This window comes from Notamacropus eugenii, chromosome 5 (assembly GCF_028372415.1).
Source record: "Notamacropus eugenii isolate mMacEug1 chromosome 5, mMacEug1.pri_v2, whole genome shotgun sequence".
In the NCBI taxonomy this organism is placed as follows: Eukaryota; Metazoa; Chordata; class Mammalia; order Diprotodontia; family Macropodidae; genus Notamacropus; species Notamacropus eugenii.
Window position 1 is genome coordinate 46,948,908 of NC_092876.1, and position 19,213 is coordinate 46,968,120.

Sequence of the window (19,213 nt, forward strand, 5' to 3'; positions counted from 1 at the left end):
GTCTAGTGGCAAGACAAAAGTCAACACCACTGGTGATCGATAACCAGGGATGTAGGACGCCATGGGTGACCTTGACGTCTTCAATGTCAGACCAAGCTCTAAGCATTCCATAGCACCTGCTTCAGCTGCCTTCGTGACCCTTGAAACAAATTGTTCTCATCTGCCCATTCCACTGGGAGATGTCTTCACATGCTTGAGGAAGACATCCTCCTACCTCACCCACGGCTTTGAGGCTGTGTTGGTTACCCTCAGCCTAGTTTAGTCTGTCTGCTGACAGCTTTTTTGGGGGGTATATGTGGTCTTCGCACCTCCTGAGCCCTTTTCAGGGCTGCTCTTCCACCTATCACTCAGTTCTCACCTGTGGCTCCCAGAAGTCATGTTCAGTGGCCCCACCCCTTAAAATCAGCTAGGAAGGCAGCTAGAGAGGGTTGCTCAAAAAAATAGATTTAATCTGAGCCTAAGGGCTTCTTCTGGCTTTAACTGGCTGCCCAAAGGCCTCCTATCCTCTGGGTAGGGGTTAGCAAACTACATTTACATGTAAAAACTGTTCTTAGCTCCTAAACCATACAAAACAGGTAGGCTGGCTGAATTGGGCTCCCAGACCATGGAAGACTGACAGAAGTAACTTTCTCTGACAAAGAAAAGGTTCATCATGTTTATATGTGTGTATGTGTACACACATATGTACATTTGTATATATGTGTATACATACATGTGTAATAGAATACATATATAAAACACACAGAGTGTAGATGGCGTCCTCTGATAAATGTGGCTGGGATTGTTTCATGTTTGTCTCTATCTTCAGTGCCTAGCACAGTGCCTGGAACGTAGTGCCTATCAATCAAAAAAATGTATAAATCAAAAAAAGTGAGCACAGCGTGTGGGCTCAATAGTTGCTTGCTTGACTGAAATGTGCTTGTTGGGAAGGGAAGAGAAGAGATGAGGGCAAGGCAAGGCAGGGGAGGGGAGGGGAGGGAGAGAAAAATAAGCATTTCTTTGCCACCTACCACATACCGAGCTAAGTGCTTTTTACAGATACAATCTCATCTGATGACCAAAAAAGGCTGAAGAGCAAAGACCAGCCTAGGATAGCAGAGATTAGCTCAGGAAACATCCCAGCAAGGGACCCACAGAGGCAGAAAGCGAAGTGACCTCAATGACCTCAGCGACCTCAGCGACCTCAGTGACCTCAGCGACCTCAGCAACCTCAGACAACTGTGGAAATCAGCAGTGATATCGTCAGAGAACATCTGTGGCTCTGAAGCGCCAAGGTGTGAGGTACCTGTCCCTGGCCATGCCTATTCCTATGGGAGTGCTGTCCACACACATAGCTAAGCCGCATGTTAACATGTGTTCTCATCTCCTCCTTTGTTTTCATGAGCAAAATCTCCCACTGTTGTCATGGAAGGTAACCTATGGGTGAACGTGCTCCTCTGAGTAGGAGGAACGTCTTCCTGTTACTTAATTTGCTATCCTATTTGGTCAAATGCCATTTCCTTTGACATACAGCATCCCTGTTGGCCAGCTTAGTAAAAGTAATACACTGATAGGGGCTTGCAAGCTAGAATATTGAGTGGGCACTCTGCTCCAAAGTACTTCAAACTTAAAGTAACCTGCTGTGTGTCTACTGAGCAGAGTCCTGAGTGCTATATGATTACTTCACCAGGAGGGTACTCTTATAATCAATGAGGGCAAGGTGTTGCCCTCAACATATACTCCTCAATGTGGTGACTGGCTCTGGGTATTTTCTCTGGCTGCCCCTGTGCCTGGAATATGCTTCCTTCTCTGCTCTGACTACTGATCTCTATGGCTTCCTTCAAGTCTCAATTAAAATCCTTCCTTCCACAGGAAGTGTTTCCTAACCCCTCTTAATTCCAGTGCCTTCCTTCTCTCAATTATTTCTTCTTTATCCTGTATGTAGCTCCCTTCATACCTATTTGTATGTTGTATCCCCATCAGATTGCAGGGTCTACTTTCTGCCTCTTTATGCATCCCTAGCATTTAGAAAAATGCCTGGCACATAGTAGGTGCTTGTTGTTTAGTTGTGTCCAATTCTCCATTACCCTGTTTGGGGTTTTCTTGGCAAAGATACTAGGGTGCTTTGCCATTTCCTTCTCTAGCTCATTTGACAGATAAGGGAACTGAGGCTAACAGAGTTAAGTGACTTGCACAGAGTCACAAAGTAAGGGTCTGAGGCTGGATTTGAACTGAGGAAGATAAGTCTTCCCGACTCCAAGCCCAGTGCTCCATCCACAACAACACATAGCTACCTCAGTAGGTGCTCATTAATCAACTGATATTGGAAGGGTAGTGTGTCCTCTCATTTGGACTCTTAAAATAGCTTCCAGGTTGGTCTCCCTATATGAATTCTCTCTCCTCTATAGTCTGTCCCTCACATCAGCTGTCACACTGATGTTCCTAAAGCACAGGTGTGACTATATCACTCCCCTGTGTGTGTGTGTTTGTCCTTCGTTGCTGAAGAAGACTATGCCATCAGAGAAATGATGACATGACTTGCACTTGACTTTGCTTTGAGTGAGGGAGGGCTGTGCAGGTCACCAGCCTCACTTCTCCTCCTGAGCCATCTGAATCCAGTGAGCAGATATTCATCAGGATGACTGGAGATGACCCAAGATGAGGCAATTGGGGTTAAGGTCACACAACTAGTGAGTGTCAAGTGTCTGAGGTGAGATTTGAACTCAGGTCCTCCTGACTCCTGCACTGGTGCTCTATCCACTGCACCACCTTGCTGTCCCATACCCACCCTTTAAAACTCACTTAAAATACTACTTCCTCCACTATTCTTTTTTTGACTTTCCACAAATAAATGACCTCTTTCCTAGCAGACTTCACATAGCACTTTGCTTGTAACTTTCATGCATTTCTTACATATGTACATATTATTTTGTATATTACTATGATTAGTATTTTTATATGTCACTTACCAACCAGAATATGGGTTCCATAAAGCCCATAAAGTTTTCTATCTGCCTTGGATGAGCAGATTAACTTTAGAAAAACATGTAAAGACTTGCATGAATTAAGAGTAAAATAAGAGAACACTGGATACTGTTAACACAATATTGTTCAAAGAATAACTGAACTGAGCTATTTTGAGTATAATAAATATTCAAGACCTACGAAAAATTGCTATCCACTTCCAGAGAATTAATTGATAAACAGAAGTATGCAAAATATGATCTGTCTATGTGTCAAACAACAGTCTTCTCTAGTGTCGGGTAGGGCAAGAAGGAAAACAGTTTGGAACTTAAAATATAATAAAAAAATTAGATTTTTAAAAAGACTTGAGGAGGCAGAAATTGGCCAGCATTAGACATATATATACGACAATGCACTCCCCTGTACACGAAGCTTCAATGGCTCTCGATTGCTTCTATGATAAGTTAAATTCTTTCACTTGATACTTAAGACCTGTCATAGTCTGGCTCTAGTCTGCCTTTCCAGACGTTGCCCATTCCTACTGCTTATATAACTATGTACCAGACAAACTGGCCTCCTTGTTATAGACAATCATGACAGGCGGTCACCTGTATCTAGGACACTCCCCTTCCTTCCCTCTGTCTTAGATTCCCTGGCTTCCTTCAAGACTCAGCTGCTGCCTCAAACAAGAAACCTTTCCTGATCTTCCCTCCCCAGTCATTAATCCTCTCCCACTCTTTCCCAAACTCCTCTGCACAGATTTGCATTGACCTGTCTCTGTACATGTGATTCTCTACCTCTGCCGCCCTCACTCCAGAAGGTAAATTCCTTGAAGGCAGACACTGCTTTTATTTTTATCTTTGTGTTGTGCTTAGCCTGGTGCCTAGCACATAGCAGCTACTTAGTAAATCTTTGTTGAACACAACAGAATGGAATAAAATTTCTGGTTACTTCCTCCTACCTTTTAGAATTAAGACAAAGAATGGGCAAATGGTGGCACAGTGGAGAGAGCACCAACTCTGGAGTCAAGAGGACCTGAGTTCAAATTTGACCTCAGATACTGGACAAGTCACTTCACTCAGTTTCCTCATCTGTAAAATGAGCTGGAGAAGGAAATGGCAAACCACTCCAGTATCTTTGCCAAGAAAACCCTAAAATGGGGTCACAGAAAGTCAAGAACATGACTGAAACAACTCAACAACAAAGACAAAGAATGACTCCAGTAACTGGTCTTGTCCAAGACTGAAATGTGAGAAGCAAATCATCCTCCAAGGGCTCTGCCTTTTTGCAGGCGAGTGTAGGAAGCTCCCTCTCGTTTTGTGCAGCCTCCAACATGTTCAGTCTCTGCCAACCTGATCTCTGGGCTCCCCAGCCTCCTGCTGGATTCCCCAGGCTCCTTGCCCTGGCCCCAATGCTTGTCTTCCCAATTAATGGGGTCCGTTGCCTCCACTCTCGTAGCCCTCGAGTAAAGAATCTAATTTCACTTGAAAAAGACAGCGGCTGCTAACCAGGTGGCTTCTGAATGGACAAGCCAGATCCATTGAGCAGAGCTGAAAAAAACAAGTTAGATGAAGTTTAAAAAAAAATTCTCTTCAAGAAAGAGAACAACACTGTCTGTGTCGGTGCTATTGGAGGAGTTTCACTCAGCAGGAGTGACTGTTTTCCTCAGAGAAAGGGATTATGGAGCCCTTGAGAGGAGTTTCCAAGAAACAGAAAGAGTCCCCATTCAAGCAGAGTAAATAATGAGGTGTCTGTGTGTTGGACACTGAAAGGCTGAGGCCCACATGAAGCTGGAAGCAGAGAAGGAGATGAATGTGCTGTCTGAGGCTGCCTTGATGAAGGACCCGACCAAAAGGCCCTCATCCAGTCAGGACAACAGAGCAGGAGGGACTGGAAGATTTGTGGAGCAGAGTGATCCCCAAAGCCACCCTCCCGGGGGCCTGGCCAAGTGCACATGGGAACGGAGCTCCCTCTGCATCTCAGCTCCACTCAGTGTGTGGAAAGCACTAGCCAGGGGAAGAAGAAAGCCTGGTCCTTCTGGCCTACTTCAAGGGAAAAAACCTTAATAGTGCAAATGCTCTACCTTAGAGATGATCGTACTAACAGTAGACACGTAACGATCCAAGTCTGTCAAGCACTTTACCCACATGATTTTGGGTGAGGTAGGTGTTATTGCTGTTTTCATTTTAAAGATATATACACTAATATAATGAGATATATTTCTTCATCTTTTAAAATATGTATCATATATGCTCCTGTAATATGAATCGTATATTCTGAGTGTATATGTACACATATACATATATACCTAAATGAGTATATATGGACCCAAATATGTATATGTGTATATATTTACATTCATATATACACATGCTCACATATGTATATGCACAATCATATATACACAGCTCATATATGTATATGTGTGTATATATACACTCATAGACACTTCTCATATACACAGTCATATGTGTATATATGTGTATGATTCTACACACTCATATATACATCCATTTATATATTATATAGTATAATATATACCATACATACTATATATATGCCATATATAATATATATAGATACACACTGTATCCTATATATAATATATAATAAAATATACATATATATTATAGATGAAGTGGATATGGGTTTGTCTGATGTTAGACCAGATACAGTCCTAGAAAGGTGCACTCTGGGACAGCTGCACCTACACACATACACAGAAGCTGACATCTCTTGCTTAATTTCCCTATAGGTTCAAAGGCAATCTAATAGGTATGCTTTGGAATGTATTTGAAATTACCAAAAAATACAAAACACATTTCTCTCTTTATTACTTGGAACCCCCATTTTCCCCACAGGGCTTTCCCTCCATCTCACCAATTTTAACTTAAAAGATTTGACAAGTCATTAGCCAATCAAGCATTAAGCATTTATTAAATGCCTACTGTGACTATGCTGGGCATACCAAAAAAAAAAAAAAAAGGCAAAAAGAGGTAGCCTGCCACACTCTAATGAGAACAAGAGTAGAAAAGATACATATAAATAAGTTACATACAGGATAAACATTGTTATTGTTGTGTCCAGCTCTTCATGATCCCATGGACCATAAAACGCCAAGACTGTTTGTGAAGTTTTCTTAGCAAAGATACCAGAGTGGTTTGACATTTCTTTCTCCAGCGGATTAAAGCAAACAGAGAATAAATGACTTGCCCAGGGTCACACAGCTAGGAATTGTCTGAGGCCAAATTTGAACTTCCTGACTCCAGGCCCAACATTCTCTCCACTGAGCCACCTAGCTTCCTCCAGAACAAAGAGGAAATCATTAAGAGATGTAAGGTACTGGAAATAAGAGGGATTGCGAAAGTCTTCCTGTAGAAGATGGGATTTTAGTTGGGACTTGAAGGAAGTCAAGGAAGTAGGAGGCTGAGGTGAGGAGGGAGAGCATTCCCATCATGGCAGACAGAGAAAATGCCCAGAGCTGAGGGATGGAGGGTCTTGTTCCTAAAACAAAAAAGGGGCCAGTGACACTGAAATGAACAATACTTGAGGAGGGGTAAGGCATAAAAAGACTGGAAAGGTGCTGGTTATGAAGGGCTTTGAAACTAAGCAGAGCACTTTGCATTTGATCCTAGAAGTGATGGGGAATCACTGAATCTTATGGAATAAGTGGTGACATGGTTGGATCCTGGGCTTTAGGAAAATCTCTTTGGTGGTTGAAAGGAGGTTGGACTGGAGTAGGGAGAGACTTTGGGCAGGCAGACCCATCAGCAGCTACTACAATAGTCCAGGCATGAGGTGATGATGAGGGTCTGTGCTAGGGTTGGAGCAGGGTCAGAGGAGAGAAAGGGGAGTATTGAAGAGGTAATACAACAGCTTGGATGAGGGTAGGGCAACAGATAGTGAGGGGTCCAGGATGACTCCTATCTTGAGATCTTGAGGCACTGGGAGGAAAGTGTTGAACTCAATTGTAACTGGAAGGTTTGGAATGGGGGAAAGATGATGAGTTCTCTTTTAAAAATGCTTAGTTTAAGATGTCTCCTGAACACCCAGTTCAGGATGTCTGAGAGATAGTTGGAGATGAGAAAGTAGAGGTCAGCAGAAACCTTGAGGTAGTACAGCTGGATTTGATCATCAGCATAGAGATAGATGATAATTAAATCCAAGGAAGCTGATAAGAGCACCAAGTGAAGTAGTACAGAGGAAGAAGAGAAGAGGGAACCAGAAAGAGCCTTGTGGGACACCTAAGTTTGGGGGACATGACCTGGATGTAGACCCAGCAAAAAGATTGGTTTGATAAGCAGGAGGAGAACCAGGAGAGAGGGTTGTCCCCAAAATCTAGACAGTATCAAAGAGAATAGGGTGACCAACAGAATCAAAGGTCAAGAAGAATGAAAACTGAGAAAAGGCCATTGAATTTGGCAGTTAAGGGTTCATTGGGAACTTTGGCAAGAACAGTTAGAAGCTGGATTGTAAAGGGTGAAGAAAAGACAGAGAAAAACAAGGGAAAGCACTTATTATATATGACCTCAAGGAGTTTTAGCCTTAAAGGGCAGAAGAGATATAGGATAATAGTTAGCAGGGATAGAAGGGTCAGGTGAGGATTTTTGAGGATGGGGAGACTTGGGCGTGTTTGTAATCAATAGAAAAAGAGCAGTAGAGAAGGAAAGATGGAAGATAAGTGAGATAGAGGGGATAACAGATTTGCCAGTCTGTTGGAGGAGAATGGAACCACTTGTGCGGGTATAGGAGTTTGCCTTGGTAAGGAGCAAGGTTGTCTCTTCACGTGAGATAGGCGTGGAGGAGGTAGGGGCAAAAAGCATCTGAGTGATAGAAGATGAAGAAGAAGGGTGAAGAGGGATCTCATGGCCTCAATTTTTCTGTAAAGTCTGAGGCAAGATTCTCAGCTGAGAAAGTAGGGGGATGTTCATCCTCCTTACCTGAAGAGGACCAATGACATTGCCATGTCGAAGTCAAGGTACAGTATATTCAACTGTGGCTGATCAGTCCAATATAAACTTGGAAGGCTCTACCACAGGTTAGGCACAACAAATCCATTTCAACATTTGGGACAGATATGTCTCTAGATTTGTGCATCTCACACTTCCTTTTGTACTACCACAATCTGCTTTGCTCAGAGAGCACAGAGCCTTCTTTGATGCCAGGACACCATGCCTGGAGGTCCTATGTTCATGTCTCCTATGTCTCACGATCAATATTAAAGTTCTTCAGAGAGACCTTCACAGTGTACTTGTACCATTTCTTCTGATCTGACCTCTATGTGACTGCTTGCTTTATTGGTGGGAGGCAGGCCCTTGGGTTTTGAAGAGGGATGAAAGGGTTTGGAAGAACCAGTGTGGAGAATGGGAGAGTGAATTGATAAGGGAGGTGTAAAAAGATTGCCTACCAGCAGTAGGGCCCAGCTGAGATTGTGCAACATAAATCTGTCAAAGACCTAGTGAGAATGGTTGCATGATTTTTTCCACCACTGTTCAGCAGCAAATGCATAGGAGTAAAGACAGCAGACCATAGGAGTGATCCAAGCCTGAGGCTTGGCAAAATGCAATTGGTAGTATGATAAGGAGGCTGAGACCTCAAAAGAAGACAAAGCAGAGTTCAATTGGTTCACCAAGGGATCAAGATAGGGAAAAGAGGAGATAGTGACTAGTGCCAGGGTGATGGTCTGGGAGGGAACTAACAGTTGAAGGGGTCACTGTAAGGTTTGTTTAGGGAAGATGGAGGCAGATCAGATATATTGTAATTCTTGAACATGGAAATGGTGCCTGTGTAGGTGATGATAAGATCAAGGATATGAGCATCTTTGTGTTCTACTGACCGGCTGAGGTAGGTAGAGGAATAGGTCATGGAAAATGAATAGGTTGGGGAACTGGAAGGTTAGGGTGCATGAAGGAGAGTCAATATCGAATGTTGAAGTCTCCTACTTGAGGGCAGGAGTTAGGAAGGGGAGAAAAATTAAGAACTGTGTACAGAACTCATTAAGGAAGGAACGGAAATGAATTGGGGCTCTCCTAGACAATGACCACTGGAATTTTGATTGAGTGGTAGACAAGGAATGAGCGAATCTCGAAGGAGAAGAGGTTACTGAGTAATGGGAGGTAAGGAGACAAGCTGTAAGTGGTAAAAGGGAGTGAGGAGCAGTGCAGCTCAATGGAATTCCAACTCTGGTAATGTCTTCCCATATGGCTTCACCCCACACCATTGTGCTGAAGCTACTGTCTGTAATGTTACCAACAATCTCAACTGCCCTTTTCTCCATTTTCATTGGCTGCAGCAACTTCTCAAACTGTTAACTATTCCCTCTTCCTAGAACCAGGGGTGGGAAAACTGTGGCCTGTTCTCTCCTCCCTTGACTTCTTTGCTTCTTTTATGGACCCTTACGGGAATCATCTTTCTCCCATTGGCCTGGGCTCTATCCTAATCATCTATTTTCTCTCAGTGATCATCCTAATAAGCTCAGTTACCATTTCTAAGGAGATGATTTACAAACCTACCTTTCTAGTCCTAATCTAAACTAGTTTTAGCCCTGAGGTACTGAGACAGAAATGGCTCAGTGGATTGAGTGCTGGGCGTGGAGACAGGAAGACCGGAGTTCCAGTCTGACCTCCAGTCCTTAGTTGTGTGGCTCTGGGCAAGTTACAGGTTTCTCATCAGTAAAATGGGGATATAATAACACTTACTTCCTAAAGTTGTGATACAGGGGATATGGAGCTGGGGAGAAGAGAAGTTTCAGGCCTGGACATGGCCGTTGTCTTCAAAGACTAGAAGGACTGACAAATGGAAGAGAGATTCACCTTGCTCTGCTTAGCTCCCAAAGGGAAGAACAAGGAATATAGGATGAAATACACAGAGGATGATTTGGGACTGGTGTGGGCTTCCTAGCCAGTAGAATTCCATAAAAATAGGAAGGGCCACATAGGGTAAAGGGCTACTCACTTTCCCTGGAGGATTTGGGGTGAAGGCTGAATGAAGTAAGAGAGGGAATTCTTGATCAGATCTGGGTTGGACTAGTTGGCCTCTGAGGTTCTGAGACTATCTTGGTTTGGAGTCATAGAAAAGGGAGAAAAATAATGCATGGAGAATCTGGAGGGCTATAGAGGCAGGGGCCACTAGGTGGAGCCATAGTGCATAGTGGCACCAGGCCTGGAGTCAGGAAGACTCATCTTCCTGAGTTCAAATCTGGCCTCAGACACTAATTTGCAAAGTGACCCTGGGCAAATCACTTAACCCTGTTTGCCTCAGTTTCCTCATCTGTAAATGACAAAACACTCCAGCATCTTTGCCAAGAAAATCCAAATGATGTCACGAAGAATTGGACACAACTAAAAAATGATTCAACAACAAACATAAATAACGGAAATGCAATAGCAATGGAAAATACCATAGGTGGCATAGTACATAAGACATTAAGTTAGGGAGGCCTCAGTTCAAATTTAACCTTTTTAGCTGTGTGACCTGGGATAAGTCACTTAACTTCTATCTGCCTCCATTTTCTCATCTATAAAATGGGTGTCATAATCTACATGCGTGTTTAGGTGTGTGTATATGTGTATGTGTTATGTGTATGTGTGTGTAAAACCAAGAAAGGTTTCATTTTCTTGCAGTAGCTTTGTTAATTGAACAAAATCATGCTCTTTTTTGTCATTTGCTTCCCAGGATGGTTGTGAGGATCAAGTGAGATAATATTTATAGGGCTTAAAGAACTATCTAACTGCTAGCTATTATTATATCATTATTATTTCCATACTCAACATATTCTAATAGGAGATAGTAAATCACATTTGCTACACAGATTATTTTATTAATTAAAAAGTTTATGTGAGATGTGTCTAAAGTCAAAGAGGAAACTGACCTAGGAGATGAAGAACCTTGTGTGCGTGTGTATGAGTGTGTGGGGTCCTGGAAGAAGAATAAAAAATGTAGTTAAATGCTTCTAACTCATCAGCTTTTTTTATAGACTAAGTAAATTCTAAGCATGAAAGGGGCAAGTGTCAACAGAAATTTACAAACAAATGTGTCCCTAGGGCGCCACCTTGTGAGCAACTACAAGATCACAGGTGAGCCTGTTCGTTTCTCATTTCATCCTGACCAGGATTTCCTGATAGAAATGGATTCCTTTTTTTTCTCTTCCCAGGAGGGAGGGGGGAGTCAGCCACAATCAGAACTGTAAATGGTATTTTTTCAATACCCAAGTCAAATTCAGTGGAACATAATCAGGGATTCTGAGGGCAAGCATTAAGGAAAGTGCCTTCCAATATACTTTCTAAGACAAATTGAATTGGAAGGGGAGACAGAAAGGTTGGAAGTACAACAAGACTAGAATGGGGGAGCTAATCTATGCCACAGTAACGCATCTGGGAGGAAGAAACGTGTACTATGTGTTGGTAATTTAATTTATTCTTACTAGCAAGGTGCAAAACACAATATACAGTTGAAGGAATGTAGAGACTGTCAGCATCTTCTACACTGTGGTAGAAAGGTACCAGGCACATAGTAGGTGCTTAATAAATATTTATTGGTTGATCAATTGATTGGTACCCTGGGGAAAAGTTCAAGTCACCTTATCCTAGTTACGTCTCCAAACACAATCAAATGTAGATTGGCAGAATTGAAACTGTCTTTCATATCACATCTAATTCATCCTTGTATCAATCAGTCAAAAAGTGTTTAGTGTCTATGATGTGGTGGCCTTGAATATGGTGTGAGTATTTACTAACTGTTAATGGAATCTAGGTTTCCAAAAGGGTTTTTTGCTTTGTTTTGGTTTTTTTTTGTGCACTGCCATTTAGGTGTGATTCCAGACTTATAGGGAGACTAATGACCTCCTTTGTTCCTTCCTGAGGGAGGGGAGTTGGTACAAGAGCTTTGGAGATAGGAGACATTCTTCATTCCTTCTCCAAGACAAAGACACCTCAGTTCCAGAGTTTCTTCAGGGAGACTCATGGAGAGAGAAGGAAGACCTTGGAAGGCAAAGAGTGATGGAGTGGAGTCTACAACATGTCCTTAGATTTCCATCTTGCCTCCACAGAGACTTTGGGGAATTTCCCCAGCAGAAAGGACAAAATATCTCTTCTCAACAAACTCTTGCATCCACTCTGCCCCTCACAAAGGCAAATCATCATTCTCCTTGCCAATCCAAATCACACCTAAGAGTAGCATATTTAAAACCCAAGCTACATTCAAGTGTGTGAGGAGTATCTGTAGAGGACCACCATGATCTCACGATATCTGTGGACCAGAGAGCCTCATTGGAGAAACAGTTCTGACCATCCTGGCCCAGGAGGTAGTGTGGAGACATAGAGTAAGGGGGCACCTCTCAGACGCAAGAATTTTAAAAAGAAGAAAAGATATAGTAGAGAGGAGAAAATAGCTGTTCTCCATACTATTGAAGTCATATCCTACAGAGTTTGAGACATCCAGGCATCAAGGATTTATCTTTGACTTTTAATCATGGAGGTAGCAAGCACCATCCAGATGTGTTTTGTCCCATATCTAGCTGCAGACTCAGTGTGGACATGTCCTTTTGGATCCTGGAGAGATTTCATACCAAGAGTAGGTAACCAATTCTAGATAGCCCAGCAATCCATAAAATAAACAGTAATTACAATTCCGAAGTAGAGGTAGGGCACCTTTACATACCATATAAATGGTCTTACACTCTATTGACTCCAATGTAGTGCTGGAGAGTTATGGGAAAAGTTAGTCTGGGTGATTGCACTGAATATACTTTTAACTATTTGTCTTGATGTAACATGTTTGTTAAAAATGAATTGTATTGATGTCAGTTGGATCATAATTTCAATCAATCAATAAACATTTATTTTGTCCCCACTATGTGCCAGGGCAATGTACTAAGCATTGGGTACACAAAAGGAGGCAAAGGACAGTGCCTACCCTCAAGGAGCTCACCGTCTCATGAGGGAGACAACAGGCAAATAAATACGTACAAAGCAAGTTCTATACAGGATAGATAGGAAAGAATTAACTGAGGAAAGGCACTGGAACAAAGAATGGTTGAAGAGGGCTTCCAGCAAAAGATGGAATCTTAGTTGGGACTTAAAGGAAGCCAGGGTGGTCAATAGGTAGAGCAAAAGAGAGAGAATTCCAGGCATGGGAGGCACAGTCAGAGAGAATGCCCAGAGCTGAGAGAAAGTGGGTGTTTTGTTTCTAGGAGGAGGCCAGGTAAGGGTCAGGAAGCAAGGTATAAGAACACTGGAAAGTTAAAAGGAGACTGGAAGCAATAGGGAGCCACTAGAGTTCTTTGAATAAGGGAGTGAAATGACCCAACCTGAGCTTTAGGAAAATCACTTTGACTCCATGGACAGTGGATTCCAGTGGGAATGAGACCTGAAGCAGGCAGACCCAATGCTAATTGTTTATTATCTTGGATATGAAACCCTTATGAGAGAAATCTGATACAAAGATTTTTTTCCTCATTCAACTACTTCCCTTATTGTATACATTAAATTTGTTTGTGCAGAAACTTTTCAGTTTCCTGTAAACAAAATTGTCTATTTTATCTTTTGTAGTTGTCTCTTTTCCTTGCTCGGTTAAGAATGCATTTCTAATCTGTTTCCCTTCCAAGCACTTCTTCTTTGGACAGCTCCTCCATTAAATGAGTACTTGGTTTGGAGACATCTATTAAAAATACTATTCTTTAATATATATGTACATATATACATATATGTGTATATATGTATATATAAAGAGATTTAGGTATAAAATTTTATATATGTATATATATTCTTGCTATTCCATCGTGCCTAACTCTTCATTGGATTCCCATTTGGGGTTTTCTTGCCAAAGATATTGGAATGGTTTGCCATTTCCTTCTCCAGCTCATTTTGTGAATGAGGAACTGAGGTAGACAGGGTTAAATGACTTGCCCACAGTCATACAGCCAGTAAGTACCTGAGGACAGACTTGAACTCAGGAAGATGAGTCTTGCTGCTCTAGGCCCAGCGCTCTATTTGCTGTATCACCTAGTTGCCCATAAATGTAAATACATCTATATCTATGTAAAATTTTATATATATCGCTAGAGAGAGAGAGAGAGATGGCCAATACAGGACTTTGTTTTGCCTGACTACATATATATATATGTACATATATATATATATATATATGTATGTATATGTATGTATTTGTTACAAGGGTTTTCTTTTTCTTTTGCAGAGAAAGGAAAAAGAAAAGAAATTCTTGTTTATTTTTTTGAAAAAATTAAAATTTCATGGATCAATGCTATAGCTGGGCAATTGAATCCAATAGTTCTGTCTATAATGGTGCTCTGGTTCTAATACAGCTTTCTTGTTGAATTCTCAAGGGTGTTTGGGGGTTTGCATTTGTACTCAGGGGATATGTCAATCATTCACTTGTAAAGGATGGAGAACTCCAGGTGCTTAAATTCAGCCTCCTGACTGTGTCTTTCTAGGTATCTTTTGCTGCTCACTCGTTTCAGTCATGTCTGAATCTTCTTGACACCATTCAGGGTTTGCTTGGCAAAGATCCTGGATTACAATTTGCATCTCCAGCTCATTTTACAGATGAGAAAACTGAGGCAAACAGGGTTAAGTGACTTGCCCAGGGTCATACAGTTAGTAAATGTCTGAGACCATATTTGAAATCATGAAGAGGTGTCTTCCTGATTTCAAGTCCAGGGTTCTATCTATTATCGGCATCTGGTAGATGTTAAATTTTATAAAATTAACATCTATGAATAATTTCAATCCCCTTAAGAATAAACTTTCTGTAATTTCTGATGACCATGACTCGATCTTGAATCACTATCTTAAACCCTTCTATTTTTATAAATACATCCATGTGACTCAATGGACGCTTCTTTGACAAATATTTTTGGTGGAATTTATGTGCAAGTCTCCAGGGGAGGGGAGAGGATTTTAATTTCATTCTTGGATCTAAGCTGTTTTATAGGCTCAGTCCAGAGCTAAACCACTTTTGGTTACACCTAACAAAACCAGCAGTATTTGTTTGTAGTCTATCTTTACTATTGCTTTGTGAAGCCAGTTCTGATGGTTCCAAAAGCATTCCTATAAATTTTTAGCATTTATCATGCACTCTCACAACACTGGGCAGCTAGATGACCCTGCAGTGGATAGACTGCTGGCTATAGTCAGGAACACTCATCTTCCTGAGTTCAGATCTGACCTCAGATACTAGCTGTGTGAGCTGGACAAGTCACTTAACTCTGTTTGCTTCAGTTTCCTCATCTATAAAATGAGCCAGAGAAGGAAATGACAAACCAGTCTAGTAATAATCTTTGCCAAGAAAATCCCATATGTGGATGTGAAGAGTCAGATGCAACTGAAAAAATGAATCAACAACAAACTCAGAACATCAAGCAATACTTATCTTTCTTTTTGATCAGGAAGCATTCTTCTGCCTTGGGGTGATGAGCACTATGTTTTATCAACATTTTGTGGGTTCTTCTAAATCTGCCATCATCCATTTTATCATTCCAAAAGTATACATGAAGACTGGTATTACAGAAGTGCCAATTATTTTAAGTGTGTCCTTCCCATTAAACTTTGACTTCAGGGTGGTGGTCAATCTTTTAATATGCTCAGCTCAGTTTTCTCTTGACTTCTCTCTCTATGCTTTATTGGTCTTTCTTGAGAGAAGAGACAGTATTTGTAAATGTCACCTTCACCCAGTTGTTCCATTTGGCTTCCACATTCAAGTCCAAAACCTTCAGTCCCAATTCTGCTTGGTGCCATTGAGAAATTGATAATCATTGAATCCAAAAGATGTTTTGATATCATTAGAGGTAATGGTTCTTCCAGTGGAGATATGTAATGTGCAGCTCTTTATCTATGTACATCAAGTGGTTAATACAACGTTTTTGTACAACTCCCTCTTTGACTTGAAAGCTGTAATCAGTTCTGTTTAAGAATAATGATAATGCAACATGACTAATGTGGAAATACATTTTACATGATTATACATGTATAAACTATATTGTTTGTCTTCCAACAAGCAGGAATGGGAAGAGAGGAGAAGAATTTGGAACTTAATTTTAAAAATGAATGTTGAAAACTATTTTTACATGGAATCGGGGGAAAATAAAATATTAAATAAATTTTTTAAAAGAGTAATGATAATGGGTTGGGTCCTAGACAGAACCAGAATGGACTTAAACTGTCTCCCTGGAAGATGCTTTGATTTCTATTAATTGTTCGTGACATCACCATTATCATTATCATCATAGCTTGTATTATATAGTTCTAGCTATGTCACTGATCCTTAAAACAGCCCTGAGGGATAGGTACTACTATTACCACCATTTTATCGTTGAGGAAACTGAGGCATATAGAAGTTAAGTGATTTTTCCAAGGTCACACAGCCAGCAAGTGTCTGAAGCTGGATTTGAACTGTTTTTTACTGACTCTGGGCCCACATACCTAGTTGCCTTATTGTATTGATGTCATGTGTTACATAAAGAACAGCTTTCTATGAGAACATGGACTAATCAAGCATTCTCCCTATGCTTTGATTTCTTGTATATATTTGCAGTGTGTGACTAAGACATGAGTGTAGGATTGAGTCAAAAGCTTTGAGGGAATGAATTAAGATAATGTAAATGTTATGGTACTTTTTAGTGCCTTGTTAAATTATCATTAAGTCAATAATGACCTAGTCCTTACCACCACCCAACCCTTCCTACCCCAGAATTTTTAAATGTATCCTTTTTGTTTCTCAGCCAATATATAATTTTCTTATATGATTTATGTGTGTATGTGTGTGTATATCTATGTGTGTGTGTGTATTTGACCAATACAATCTGTATTTTCTATACAATATTCAAAATGTAGTTGGCTTATATTTGGAGGGGTCATATGTTGTGTGGTGTCCTTGGGTAATCAATTTCTTTTGTCCTCCATTTTTTAGGAAGACCACTGGCATCACAAGGTGATGTCTTGACTTGAAGGTGAATTGGATTTAAGTGAGACACAGTTGTACAAAGCTGTCATCCTCACTCTTCCTGAGTCACTGAAATCCAGTAGCAGGACAAAATCAAGACCAGCTATGTGAGCTCAGTGTCTCTGATGCCTGACCAAGCTCTGAGCACTCCAGGGCAAAACAGATAAGTGACAATTTATGTGAAGAAAGATGAGATCAAAAGAAAGGACCCACATATAAGAAAATGTTTGTAGCAACTTTATTTTTTAAGAAGAAAGAACTGGAAAAAAACTAGAAGCCCATCAACTGGGTAATAGCCAAGGCTGTGCCGGAGCCAGCTCACACCCTCACAAGATCTGATAATAAAAATTTCTGTGTGACCATTCACACCTCAGAAACTGGCAGATGTTATAAATCAGGGTCTGATTTATTGTTTTGTGAGTTGTCTAGGACTGGGCTTCTTAAACTTTTTCCACTCAGAACCACCCTTTTCAGCAGCATTCAATGATGCTGCATGGCCTGAGGGCATGCACAGGGCAAAATGTTCATGCTTTGTGTTCAGAACCAAAGCTGCAGTGAAGTTGTTCAATGCCACACAGGTAAGCACTGCCAGAAACATCTTGAATTCATTGCGAGTTTGATTTTTTATTAATTTTTGGTTGTTGCACATTCAGAAATCTTTTACTGATTTACAAAAAATTTACTGTAAATTTACAGATTTTTCACAACCCCAAATGAGGTCACGACTCACAATTTAAGAAGCACTAGTAGATTTAAGAACGTGATGGTGAAAACATTGATAATAAAGATACGTCAAAACTGATAAAATTGAATGTCATGAATGTGGTCATAAGTACTATTAAAATAGGACAACGTAAGAATGCTTGAATCTAGAGTACAGAATGTTATAAAGCAGGCAAAAGAAAAGAAAAGAAAAGGGCAAAGTTCTATCAGTTTTTTGTGGTTTGCAAGCAACCACAAGGAAAGGACTGTGTTGTAGAAATAGAAATGGAGAATCTTTTAGCTGTTGGGACTGAGGATTCAGTGACACACCTTCCTCTCAGCAAGGCAGCCTATTCAGACAAAAGCTCCAAGTTTATTTAAGGAAGTGAAAGAAAATGGAAATGAAGTGGGCAGTAAAGAAACTTTTAAAGTGCGCATTGGCTGGACTGCCTGCTTTAAAAATCAAGTTCAATTACATAATGTTAGAATTACCAGAAAGACCAGCCAGGACATATAAGGACATACAAGGCAGCTTGGTTAGAGAATGGATAGAGCACCAGACCTGAGACAGGAAAACTGGCTTCAGATACTTCTTCCTGTCTGCGTGACCCTGGGCAAGTCATTTAACCTCTGCCTGCCTCAGTTTCCTCAGCTATAAAATGGAGATAATAATAGGACCTACCTCTGGGTTGTTGAGAGGATCAGATAAAATAATAATTACAAAGTGCTTAGCACAGCACTTGACACATAGCATTTCTAATTTTTTTATTTAATATTTTATTTTTCTCCATTAATTTTAATTTTAACATTTGTTTTTTAAACATATAGTAAGCATTTGTGTAAATGTTAGTTATTATTATTAGCTAGCGTTTAAAATATTGCTGATTTGAGATAATGACCCCAGGTCATCCAACTCATTGTGTAAGAAGATAAGCGTATACATTCCTCAAGACAAGTATAAATATTTTTTAAAAAAGAAGACACCGTACGGGTGGGGAAACTTGAGGCTTGGAGGCCACATGTGGCCCTCTAGGTCACAGGTATGGCTATTTCACTGAATCCAAACTTCACAAAACAATCCCCTTAATAAAAGGTTTTATTCTGTAAAACTTGGGCTCAGTGAAAATGCTTCACCTGAGCTCCTACAAGACCTATGTGGCCTCGAGGCCACAGGTTCTCCACATCCTAAAATATCTGAAAGACAATGACAGTGTTTTAATTGTATCATCAGTGTAGGCTTATCTTTAAATGTAATCTTCATTATATTTTTTAAGTTTTAATTTTATTTTAAAAGAAAGTATTTTAAGATATTTTAATATTTTCCTTATGCCTATTTTAATAGCTACTCTATTATTTTGTAATAAATTAACCAGAAATGTATTTTTCAAATCCTTTGCTGTTTTGTTAAATTAATATAGATTTTAACAATTTTCATTGTTATTTCCATTGGGCTGGAACAAATTGTCATATTCTACATGTAATTATAACTTTATAGAATTCATTATTTGCACTAATCAGGTCTTAGTTATAAAATTAAATTTAAAGAAAAATGAAACTGGGAAAAAATGTTGCTAGGGATTCATGCACAAGCGTGAAACCTTTCAGACGATAA